The 13,704-nt window shown below is 39.6% G+C and overlaps 1 non-coding gene across 1 annotated transcript; it reads right to left on the minus strand.

Annotated features, from left to right (window-relative positions):
- Window positions 1-12,974: 12,974 nt before the first annotated feature.
- Window positions 12,975-13,046, minus strand: Trnah-gug. The gene has a single exon. It is a non-coding gene; the product is annotated as a tRNA-His (tRNA).
- Between the last annotated feature and the right edge of the window lie 658 nt (window positions 13,047-13,704).

Genomic DNA, 13,704 nt, shown 5'->3' on the forward strand with positions numbered 1-13,704 from the left:
GTGTCTACCACCCAGATTTGACTTAGTCTGTATCTTGATTTACTCTATATCTAAATTAATATATTGTATGTTACCATGATTTATAAACTCCTTGACTTTATCCTACAGTAGTGTGGTCATTCCCCCCTCCCCGAAAAAAATAATAAATCAGTTAAATATTTATGTAATATTCTTTTAAATATCACTTACAATATACAGAAAAAGTTACCTTAAAAACGAGTAAGATCGGAGCATAGACCGGCGGCGTAGATGTGGCACTGTTCACTGACGGGTTAACATGTTTGTCATTAATAAAGTATTCATGAATATAGTTATTGGCCCTTAAAACCAGAGAAAGGTTTATATGACAAGATGCTGTAGATGGTGTCATGGTCGCCTACTACAGTTATATGACAAGATGCTGTAGATGGTGTCATGGTCGTCTACTACAGTTATATGATAAGATGCTGTAGATGGTGTCATGGTCGCTCAATACAGTTATATGACAAGATGTTGCAGATGGTGCTGCGGTCGCCACTACAGCAGGTATATAAGATGCTGTAGATGGTGTCATGGTCGTCTACTACAGTTATATGACAAGATGCTGTAGATGGTGTCATGGTCGTCTACTATAGTTACATGACAAGATGCTGTAGATGGTGTTATGGTCATCTACTACAGTTATATGACAAGATGCTGTAGATGGTGTTATGGTCATCTACTACAGTTATATGACAAGATGCTGTAGATGGTGTTATGGTCATCTACTACAGTTATATGACAAGATGCTGTAGATGGTGTCATGGTCGTCTACTACAGTTACATGACAAGATGCTGTAGATGGTGTCATGGTCGTCTACTACAGTTATATGACAAGATGCTGTAGATGGTGTCATGGTCGTCTACTACAGTTACATGACAAGATGCTGTAGATGGTGTCATGGTCATCTACTACAGTTATATGACAAGATGCTGTAGATGGTGTTATGGTCATCTACTACAGTTATATGACAAGATGCTGTAGATGGTGTCATGGTCGTCTACTACAGTTATATGACAAGATGCTGTAGATGGTGTTATGGTCATCTACTACAGTTATATGACAAGATGCTGTAGATGGTGTTATGGTCATCTACTACAGTTATATGACAAGATGCTGTAGATGGTGCCTGCACGTCTACTACAGTTATAGCGACAAGATGCTGTGGTGATGGTGCTTTGTCAGTCTACTAAGCAGTTATATGACAAGATGCTGTAGATGAAATATGGTCGTCTACTACAGTTATGGGCGACAAGATGCTGTAGATGGTGTTATGGCTGCTCAATACAGTTACATGACAAGATGCTGTAGATGGTGTCATGGTCGTCTACTACAGTTACATGACAAGATGCTGTAGATGGTGTTATGGTCATCTACTACAGTTATATGACAAGATGCTGTAGATGGTGTCATGGTCGTCTACTACAGTTATATGACAAGATGCTGTAGATGGTGTCATGGTCGTCTACTATAGTTACATGACAAGATGCTGTAGATGGTGTTATGGTCATCTACTACAGTTATATGACAAGATGCTGTAGATGGTGTTATGATCGTCTACTGGTTATAAGGACAAGATGCTGTAGATGCGTCATGGTCGTCTACCAGTTATGGTGACAAGATGCTGTAGATGGTGTCATGGTCGTCTACTACAGTTATATGACAAGATGCTGTAGATGGTGTCATGGTCGCCTACTACAGTTATATGATAAGATGCTGTAGATGGTGTCATGGTCGTCTACTACAGTTATATGATAAGATGCTGTAGATGGTGTCATGGTCGCCTACTACAGTTATATGATAAGATGCTGTAGATGGTGTCATGGTCGTCTACTACAGTTATATGACAAGATGCTGTAGATGGTGTCATGGTCGTCTACTACAGTTATATGACAAGATGCTGTAGATGGTGTCATGGTCGTCTACTACAGTTATATGACAGGATGCTGTAGATGGTGTCATGGTCGTCTACTACAGTTATATGACAGGATGCTGTAGATGGTGTCATGGTCGTCTACTACAGTTACATGACAAGATGCTGTAGATGGTGTCATGGTCGTCTACTACAGTTATATGACAAGATGCTGTAGATGGTGTCATGGTCGTCTACTACAGTTATATGACAAGATGCTGTAGATGGTGTCATGGCCGTCTACTACAGTTATATGACAAGATGCTGTAGATGGTGTCATGGTCGTCTACTACAGTTATATGATAAGATGCTGTAGATGGTGTCATGGTCGTCTACTACAGTTATATGATAAGATGCTGTAGATGGTGTCATGGATGCTGTAGATGGTGTCATGGTCGTCTACTACAGTTATATGACAAGATGCTGTAGATGGTGTCATGGTCGTCTACTACAGTTATATGACAAGATGCTGTAGATGGTGTCATGGTCGTCTACTACAGTTATATGACAAGATGCTGTAGATGGTGTCATGGTCGTCTACTACAGTTATATGACAAGATGCTGTAGATGGTGTCATGGTCGTCTACTACAGTTATATGACAAGATGCTGTAGATGGTGTCATGGTCGTCTACTACAGTTACATGACAAGATGCTGTAGATGGTGTCATGATCATCTACTACAGGGGGCGCCGGTGGGTAGAGCGGTACCGCTCTTGCCTCGCAAGCGAGATGTCACGGGTTCGATTCCCGGGCCGGTGAAAAGTTGTTCGGACACACTTCCCAGCCTCCCTTGGTCCTTGCTCACCTAGCAGCATAGTCGGTACCTGCTGTAAATCGAAAGCTGCGAATTCCTATTCAGGGAAAGTTGTTGGAGCTTCCAATAACTTGCTTAGACATAAGCCATTAACTATTCAGGCTTCTACGCCCTTGACTCTTCAGGCTTCTACGCCCTTAACTCATGAGACATAAAGGCAAGCATGAACTTAGCATGCTTCCCTGTTGGGCGCTGTAAACGCCTCTGCGCTTCACCTTACACAAGGATGTAGGGGGTGCCCAATTCCATAAAAAATAAAATAAAATGTTGTGTAAGACGCGAGGAGGGTGAAGACTCTCATGGTGTGGGAGGAAGAGCCTCAGTATTAGGCGCTCTTACCTCTCGATGATCACCTGGGGAGAATTTATCAGCTCCTTCTTGTTGATTATTTTTATCACGACACACACGCACACACAGTACGTGTGCACAAGTGTGGACAAAAAGAATTCGACAGGGAGTGAATGTAAGCTCGGCCTGCCTCATAAATAAAGAAAATCGCAGACTTTTAATCGTCATCTCCCCCCTCCCCCCTTCCTTCCTGCCTGACTGCTGAATTCCTTTTGTCCACAACTGTGCATATTGTACGTAAGCTTATTCATGTGCACGATTGTTAATGTTTTTATCTTAATGTTTATATCTTGTATAAATATGTATAAATGTGTAATAATGTATATTCAAACATTTTACACAACCAGCTACTCTGAATTTACAAGGAGAAAGAGAAGCTGTAAATCCTCCTCTGACACTTAGCATATTAATGAGACGCAGCAGGAGTGACGGTGGCCCACACACCACCACCTATAATTACTCCAAGTCTGTGTGGAAAGTTACAAAGAGAATGTTTCATTAACTATCTAATTCCTTCTTCATATATCCTGTAGCGTGAGAATATTATATCATTAACAAGGCGTTTATGGTTTATTTTCACTTGGTTTTAAAGGTACATTTGTGTGAGTGTGTGTGTGTGTGTGTGTGTGTGTGCGTGCGTCTTCGTAATATCGTTTAGTGGTGCAATATTTTTAAGAGATACATCACGTTTTATGTCCCTCTGGCAAAAACCTATACCGCCACTACACCTTCAACAATTTCAGGCAATAACAAATTTTAAAAATTCACTAAAACAATTAAAACAAAATACGATTGAAAGGACAATTGTCAGTTATACCAAGTCTCTCTTTACTTCATTAAGTCCTATTATATTCCTAACTACCTGACTCTTCATATGTTTATATCTCACCTGCTATGTGGAGTAGTGTGGACAGTTCTATGTTCCTGGTGATAAGTGTGGGGGAATATTGCCTCTCCGTTTGTTTGTCTGTCAGTAATTCGATCTGTCAACCCATCTGTCTGTCCCTCCGTCAATCTATCTGTCAATCCATCTGGCAGTCTGTCTACTCATCAGTCGTACATTTACACGATTGCACTGTTGGTTGGTTATAAGGAGACAAAGGTAAACATTCAAAAGGGTTTGTGTGGCTTCTTTGGCTGGAACTGGAAGTGAAGTCATATCAAACTACACTTTATGTGAGACGCACCACAGGGACTCCGGCTCACCGCACACACCGGCTGGAACTACAACATACATATCAAGATTGGTTTATGGAATGCAAGGCAACAAGCTAGAAAGCAAAATTACCCTAAATATTTTTTTAAAGAATTATATGTAAGTATACGCAAGAAAATGGAGACAATTTATACTGAAAGAGAAAATAAAATACGCAGAGAGAGAGAGAGAGAGAGAGAGAGAGAGAGAGAGAGAGCAGTTGTAAAAGTTTGATAAAAAGGATATAGAATATCCTGATCAAAAGACTTAAAATGATATGCAATAAAACGATGGTGTTGTATTTAAAGAATAATCGGGAAATAAAGGAACAGTAAAACGTTCTTCACTGATGGTCTACCCTCTTAGGGTCCAAATTGAGTGAGTGTGTAAAATAGTTACACGTATAAACATATTATTGACACTCGTGTATAATATATTGATATTTCTGTGTTGTCATAATGATCAAGGGCTTAATTTACATGTGTATTAAGAATGACATTCTTCCCCGAGAACTTCAATAACCTACCATCTTCATCTGGAGTGTGTGTGTGTGTGTGTGTGTGTGTGTGTGTGTGTGTGTGTGTGTGTGTGTGTGTGTGTGTGTGTGTGTGTGTGTGCGCGCGTGTGCGTAACACCAACAATGAAAGAGGAAATATGGAATCGTTCGTTTGTTCATATTTTTTACTATAACATTCAGAAGGGAATGTTACAGAGGTGTGATGGTACGCACTCTGTAGGTCGAGAGTGCTGAATATCTTGTAACGAGATAGGTTAGTCACCAAGTCGTCTATCCGGGGCAAAGGATAAGCATTAAGCATCCAGCTGGGTATACCTGTTGATGGTTTGGCTGTAGTCGATACAAGCCGCTTTTTGTGCCGCTCATTAGTAGTGATGAGGACTTGCGCCCTCCACGGTGAAGTGCTGGGTTCGATTATTCCTTCCGACAACATCTTATCGACTTCACCTTGGATGAAAACGCTGTCCGCTTGACCAAATCGTCTTGACGTCGTCGCAACAGGTTTACAGGGGGAGGTCAGATTAGAGAAGAGAGATGGTGGATCGACCAAAGCAGATGTTAGGCTACAATGATGAGGTGCTCTTTAGGCTCACTGAAATCAATTGTAACGCTACTGTGTAGTCTCATGAAATCTTGACCAAAAATAACGTCACTGCATAGGTCGGGAAGAACAGTCAGTTGAGTATCTGGACAGAGTTTCCCCTTGAGGGTAATATATACAGTACAGTGACCTAGTACTGGCCATGATAGGGACGACGAGGCCATAGACACGCGACCTGACACTGGATGACACTTCAGAGACTTCTGCTGGATAGCGCGGTTTGATACAAACGATTTTGAGCTCCCGGTATCAACGATGGCTGTAGCTGTATCGTCATTAATAAGCACATATATGGTAGATCGAGCGAGACAACCAAGGGAAGTCGCAGATATTGAAGCCAAAGTAGGAGAGTGTAAGACCACACAAATGGAAGATGAAGTAGCAGGTGAGTAACGAGATGATATGCATACTTTCGCAAAATGCCCTTTCTTGTTGCATTTGTGGCAAGTTGAATCGCGCGCAGGACACTGAAGTCGGTTATGCAGTGCTCCACCACAGAAATAACACTTTGGTTGATGAGTGGCAGCTAAGAGGGGAGACTCATCGCTGTCGATTTTCTCAGTTGAAGTAACAGCGAAAGCGTTCATAGGAGCCAGAGACCGAAGATAGGACTCGGAGTCTCTTTGAGTCAGATCGAGCGACGAGCCTGGTCGAACGCAAAAGCCAAATCAAGAGTCTTGTTTTCTAAGAGCCGCTGTCTGATCATAGGAGATAGTAGACCATTGATAAAAGCGTCGCGGATATACTCGTCTCTGTTCGCCTCTGCTGTGACAGCTTTGAAGTTGCGGTACTTGCTGAGCTGACGAAGTTCCTGTAAATATTGGTCCAAACTCTCGCCCGAGTGTTTCCTCCTGGTAGCTAGTAGATGACGGGCGAACACTTCGTTCTTCGGCTTTACGTACAAGTCCTTCAGAACCTGAATGGCGGCGTCTTACGAGACACAGTCGGCTATGTATTCGTACACAGATGGGGAGACGAAGTTGCAGAGAGTGGCTAGCTTGTCGGGCTCGAGAGCAGAAATGGAGGTGAGGAACGTGTTGAAGGTCCGGAACCAGTGGCGCCACTCCTTTGAAGCGGTGGGAGAGTTCGGCGCAGCATCCAGACGTTTCGGCCTCAGGAACTTCTCCATTATGACTCAGTTTCAGTTATGAACAATAAATTGTGGTGAAAGAAGACTACAGTCGACCTTTTTCTATGCTGTATTGTTCATATAACTGACCAAGGGTAGTATGGCATCTGGAAGAGAACAAGAGAATATTCTAGTAAGTGAAAGGAACAATGAAAAGTATTAATATAATATAAGCCCAAACAAAAACAAAACCCAATGATAAGAAACATAACAGATGTACATACACACATAACAAGGTAGAAGACATGGGTTCAAGTGTACACCCACTAATAAATAATTCGGCACCCGTGTCATATTGTATCACGCCGTAAGAGTGCAGAATAATTTTTAGTGGGTGTACAAGTGTAGCATAACTTTATTACAAGAGGAAATGTGTGTAATATCCTCAGGTAAGGGACATTATAACCAAGAATGTTCACTAGTCATGGTGTATGTACAGTACTTCAGGATACCAACACAGCTGGCGTTGTATATAATATATGCCACATAAATCATATCATTTAAATCTTACTGTAGAGATAAAACACAGGAAACAAGAACGATGTTTGTCTGTGTTTCATCTTTTCCTACAGTGGGCCTTCAGTAACATGAGTATATATTCATGTATATATCTATGTCCTTACTTTACAAACACGTTTTCCTACACTAGATCATGTTTTGTCAGCCACACGGTCCACTATAATAAACTCTGTGCACTCGTCGTGTCATTAAGGAACAACACCAAGAGTGAAACATTTACCTCAACAGTGTCACAGGTATGTAACCGCTAATTAAGTCAAGCGTCCGGCGGCCATGTGAGTAATGAGAAATTTATCTAATAAAGTCTGAAACAGGAAAGGGAGTTTATGATCCAGAGTCTCTCTCTGGCAGGTCTCTCACTCTCAGCGATAACTGCTACTTCCTCAGTGTAAGGGGTGACAGTATTCAACCCTGCCTGGCCCCTGTCTCTACTTCACACCGCTCGCTCACTATTTCTCTGTTCAATACTCAACTCACACTGATGATACAGGCTTTGTATCCCACTCATTAACTTTGGCTCTATATCATTTTAGTAATGTTCCAAAGCTCTGCAGAAGTTGTTGATATTGATTTTTTCTTATCCCTTTCCCAACTCTTCTCCGGGATAATGTTAAGGTAAACATAGGTCCGAGGTGTTCCTACTGGTGCCATGATGACAATTCCCCAACACCTTTCCTCAACTCGTGTCCATAATCTTGTCTCGGTGTCATTTACTTTCCCCGCAAGTAACAACAGAAAGATTCCTTGATGGGCAGACAGTTGCTCTCTGCCAGTCTAGTGGGACCTTCTCTCGCTTCCAAACAATATCAAATATTCGCCTCAGCCATGTGGTACATCCGCACCTGCTGCCACTAACTATTTCTTCTTGTTCCTCGTCGTCTCCTGGTGCTTCGTCCTACTCTTCGTTTGTGTCCACATGTTCTTCCTCTATATCAATATTTTCACGTCCTTCACCACGTTTATGTTTCAAGTTATTTTGTTCCATCTTTGCACTTTGTCCTCAGGTTCAACCAAGATATTGTTGCCCTCGTTGTTCCACACTGCAAATGATATACCGGGGAAAATCTATTGTCACTTCCAGTGTCTCTTGAATGAAATACTCCTGGTCATACAGCGAATTTTGTTGTACACTAATGGCGATAAACTAACAAATATATTACACTTAACATGGCTAATGTAAGTTATATATGGATAGTGGTCAGTAAACAGGGCGACACAAGCTGCAGGTAATATCCGTTTACATTAAATACTTACGATATCCTGACAAATTATAATCATGAAGTAATATTATTCATCAAAATGAAAGTTATTGTTACATCATTTTTCTCACTAATTGGAACTCATATTTCAATATATTTTATATTGGAATTTCTTGGACGTAATGTCCTGTGGGCTGCAGTTAATTACTATAATGATGAGTCTGACAAACTGTACTTCCGTCACGGGCAGTCGAGTGGGCGGTGCAAATTAATTAATTTAGTTTTTGATAATTTATAGAATTTGTAACCCAACTGAATATAATACACAAAGTTACAAACATTTATTTAGCGCCAGCATCAAGTATTAAACTTATCGTGTAGAGTCTTGACCACTGAGAGTATAACCTGTTGTGTGTGTATCAAGATCTCTGATTGGCTGGGACTCCAACACAGGTAAAAGCAATTAAAAGGTAAACAGGGTCGTCAGCATGTTTGTCTGGCAATCCTATCGGTTGCTTCTATGTACTCACTGGGCGTAAGCAGATTGGTTACTGAGCAAGCACAGGTTTAACCTATCGGAACAAACCTTTCGGTCATTACGAGAGACGCAGTTAAATTCAGATCATGATTAAAGCGGATTTCCTTCAATCGTTATTGATCTCGAATTCATGTAAAGATAATTAATAGATATAATATAATTAACAGTTTATTGAAACACTATGAGTTTAAGAATCAATAATTATCACGTAATAAATTATATGTAGTAGCAGATGTGTCTTCACTCCTTCAACTTTACCCTGCTAGTCATCGCTCCTTAACACGCTACATACCCGTCCTTGTGTCCACTGTTACCCCAGGAATTATAAATCCCGGTTCTGGATGACAATTTTCCGTGATTGAAGAAGAGGGTGGGAGAGAGAAGGAAGTGTGCTGGTGACAGAACAGACAACACGAGAGAAACACCAGTATAATGGGACAGGCTCCCCAGGCTCACCAGCAGTGGGTTAGACTAAGCAGCCTTTGTTGTGGTGTTCAGGACGGGAGAAAGCCGCCAGACGAGTAAATGGAAATGTTTGCTGACGACGGCCACTGCAGATATGAAGGGAGGAATAAGGCGGAACTCTTGTTATTAAATTCCTGGATAAATCTTCCTTGTAAGAGATGGCAGCAATAAGACGCCTCCCCTTTCGTTAATTATAAAAACTAACTACATATGTTTACACATTTAAACATAAATTGAATTTTAGTCGCAGGGAAAGATGACTTCGTATATACATGGACACAGGATGGGGCCAGCAGTGCAGTGTATTAGTCAGAACACTAAGACCAACACGTTACCACACTATATAAAACATATCGGTCCTGAATATCTAAAAGTAGTTGTTTAATATAGAAAAATAAACATATCTTGTACTGGGAGTCTTTCCTTAGATCTTGAAGTACATTAATTACTACGGTATAACAACAACTACAACAGTAAATATAAACGTATCGTAAATAAACGTAAAATTCAACTAAAACCACGAGAATAGGATTAGTGTCTCATGACTCTAATAGAACATAACAACAGGTACACAATATATCACCAACACGTACACACTACACATGTCTAGTCTGGTGGTGTAGTGATGTGTGTCTTTAAGCAGAGACAGAATACCAACAATACAATTATCTTGTGTTATGAGATAATGAGAACTAAATATACCTTAAGACTTCCATGACTTTCTTTTCAGTGTTGATTAATTATTTTCCATGACAGGATCTTATTTCAGTATTTTCTTAGGTTGTTTGAACGTTAATGACAAAATCCCAAAGTTTGTGTAATATATAACGCAGTGTTGTGGTGCTGGTCATTCTTAGACTCCTCTTATCACTGCTGTAAACTTGTCATCTCTCCTTCACGAATATTATGGTTCTTACTGATTAAAATTGTGTACTCGGAGGTGTACACTTGTACAGTTGTCTAAGAGTTCCTTTATCCCGTGTGGTGATGTTATTAATGTAGATAACAGTAGTGATAATAATAATATTATTATATTATTATTATTAATATTATTATTATTATTATTATTATTATTATTATTATTATTATTATTATTATTATTATTATTATTATTATTATTAACGTTTTATTATTATTCTTAACATTATTATTATTAACGTTTTATTATTATTATTAACATTATTATTATTATTATTATTATTATTATTATTATTATTATTATTATTATTATTATTATTATTATTTTGATTATTATTATTATTATTATTATAATTTTGATTTTGATTTTGATTTTGATTTCGATTTTGATTTTAATTATAATTTTAATTTTAATTTTAATTTTAATTTTAATTTTAATTTTAATTTTAATTTTAATTTTAATTTTAATTTTAATTTTAATTTTAATTTTAATTTTAATTTTAATTTTAATTTTAATTTTAATTTTAATTTTAATTTTAATTTTAATTTTAATTTTAATTTTGATTTTGATTTTGATTTTGATTTTGATTTTGATTTTGATTTTGATTTTGATTTTGATTTTGATTTTGATTTTGATTTTGATTTTGATTTTGATTTTGATTTTGATTTTGATTTTGATTTTGATTTTGATTTTGATTTTGATTTTGATTTTGATTTTGATTTTGATTTTGATTTTGATTTTGATTTTGATTTTGATTTTGATTTTGATTTTGATTTTGATTTTGATTTTGATTTTGATTTTGATAATGGTTTTGATTTTGATTTTGATAATGGTTTTCGTTTTGATTTTGATAATGGTTTTCGTTTTGGTTTTGGTTTTCGTTTTGGTTTTCGTTTTGGTTTTCGTTTTGGTTTTGGTTCTTGATTTGGTTTTATTTTCGTTTTCGTATTATTATTATTATTATTATTATTATTATTATTATTATTATTATTATTATTATTATTATTATTATTATTATTATTATTATTATTATTATTATTATTATTATTATTATTAAAAACAATAATAAATAAAACCTTGTTTCCTAACCATTTAAATTATAATACGTAAACTAAATCAACTTCATTAACATTACTTACTTGACAAATAAGTAAATTGACATATAAACATTTCACTTCATTAACATATTCAATTAACAACAATAAAAATACCCAACAAATTACATTATTCCCAGATGTAAATTAGTTTACTTATTAATCCATTTGTGCATAATAACTACATGTTGTTATGATATAAACAGATAAACATCACAAAGAGAGATATAATGCTTCACTTAACAGGTTTTGTGTGAGAGTTACCGAGATGTAATAGAGCACAGGATACAGCCGATGGAAGTATGGGACATGGTACAGTGCTCAGGGCCAGGCGTCATGGTACAGTGCTCAGGGCCAGGCGTCATGGTACAGTGCTCAGAGCCTGGCGTTATGGTACAGTGCTCAGGGCCAGGCGTCATGGTACACTGCTCAGGGCCAGGCGTCATGGTACAGTGCTCAGGGCCAGGCGTCACGGTACAGTGCTCAGGGCCAGGCGTCATGGTACAGTGCTCAGGGCCAGGCGTCATGGTACAGTGCTCAGGGCCAGGCGTCATGGTACAGTGCTCAGGGCCAGGCGTCATGGTACAGTGCTCAGGGCCAGGCGTCATGGTACAGTTCTCAGGGCCAGGCGTCATGGTACAGTGCTCAGGGACATGCGTCATGGTACAGTTCTCAGGGACAGGTGTCGTGGTACAGTACTCAGGGGCCAGGTGTCACGGTACAGTACTCAGGGCCAAGCGTCACGGTACAGTACTCAGGGACAGGTGTCATGGTACAGTACTCAGGGCCAGGCGTCATGGTACAGTACTCATAACTAAGTCTTAAGATAATTACGCGTAAAATGGTTCAATATACATGTAATTATAAGCTAGAATATAGAAAAAGATATATTTAGTTATGCTCTTAAATATAATTACCGTGTTTTCAAGGAGTTTTTTATTTAATAAGTATTTCCGAGGAAGACCTTTACCGTGTGGTTAAGTATAAGATATTTTTTTTATTTCAGGAAACTAATGAAAACAAACTTCTGTTATTTAGTAAAAGAAATTTAAAGAAGTAAGTATTCTGAAAAGATAAAACAGAAATAATTATGTTTATTTAGCCATTATTAACATTAACATTACTATTCATAAACAGTACACACACTATGTAGCTTTTTACTTGAGGCAAACGTAACCGAATATATTAATTTAAACGCATTATATTGCCACCAGATCCACTCATAGTTAAGACGTTAAGCGTAATGTTGGCACCTACAGTTTTATGTTAAACCTCTCCCAGTCCCCCCTCCCCCCTCACACTCCCCCACAGTCCCTCCTCCCCCTCAAAGTCTCTCCTTCCCCCTCACACTCCCCACAGTCCCCCCTCCCCCCTCACACTCCCCACAGTCCCTCCTCGCCCCTCCTAGTCTTTCCTCCTGCAGCTCTCTTGTGTTCAGATTTCGTACCTCAAATATATTCTTGAATCTTTCTCAGCTTTAGACAAAGTCTGTGGAATTGTTTTATTTTCTTCTGGAGATTGAACTCTTCCCTCACTGTCACGTTCACACACACACACACTAATTCTCTGGGTGCAGGAGGTCCCGGGTTCAAATCTTGGACAAGCCCTTTCGTTATGTTAGATGTTAAAAACTTCATAACATCTTTATAATCTTCAACAACTCGTGGGTCTGTAGCCGCCAAAAGGTTCTTAGAGTCACCCCCATGCCGTGACCAGGATTCGAACCTGGGTTATTGCGGCCACAACGCAATGTACTAACCACTATACGATCACGGCCGCTGACTCACATTGTAGTGACTCAGGAGATATTAGTTTAGACTACGACAGATTAGGTTCGCTTAGGATAGGTTAGAACAGGTTATGATAGATCAGGGTAGGTGGGGGCCAGGCGGTGTTTGCCAAGTGGGGTACAAGAGGCGTCTTCCAGGTGGGGTCCAGGTGTCATCCAGGTGGGCCCCAGGAGGCGTCTTTCAAGCGGGGTCCAGGTGGAGTCCAAGAGCCGTCTTTCAGGTAGGGTGCAAGAGCCATATTTCAGGTGGGGTCCAGAAGGAGTGTTCCAGGTGGGGTCCAGGAGGCGTCTTTCACGTGGGGCCCAGGAGGCGTCATACAAGTGGAGTTCAGGAGTCTTATTTCAGTAGGGTCCAGGTGTCTTCCAGTTGGGGTCCAGAAGACTTCATCCAGGTGGGCTCCAGGAGACGTCTCTCAGGTGGGCTCCAGGAGACGTCTTGCAGGTGGGATCCAGGGGCCAATTTTCAAGTGGGGACCAGGAGGTGTCTTTCAGGTGGAGTCCATGAAGCGTTTTTCATGTGGAGTCCAGGAGGCGTCTTCCAGGTGTAGTCCAGGGGGCGTCTTCCAGGTGTAGTCCAGGGGGCGTCTTCCAAGTGGATCCAGGAGGCGTCTTCCAAGTCGGGTCCAGGAGTCGTCTTCCAGATGG

This window comes from Homarus americanus, unplaced genomic scaffold (genome assembly GCF_018991925.1).
Source record: "Homarus americanus isolate GMGI-L3 unplaced genomic scaffold, GMGI_Hamer_2.0 scaffold50633, whole genome shotgun sequence".
NCBI classification, from domain to species: Eukaryota; Metazoa; Arthropoda; class Malacostraca; order Decapoda; family Nephropidae; genus Homarus; species Homarus americanus.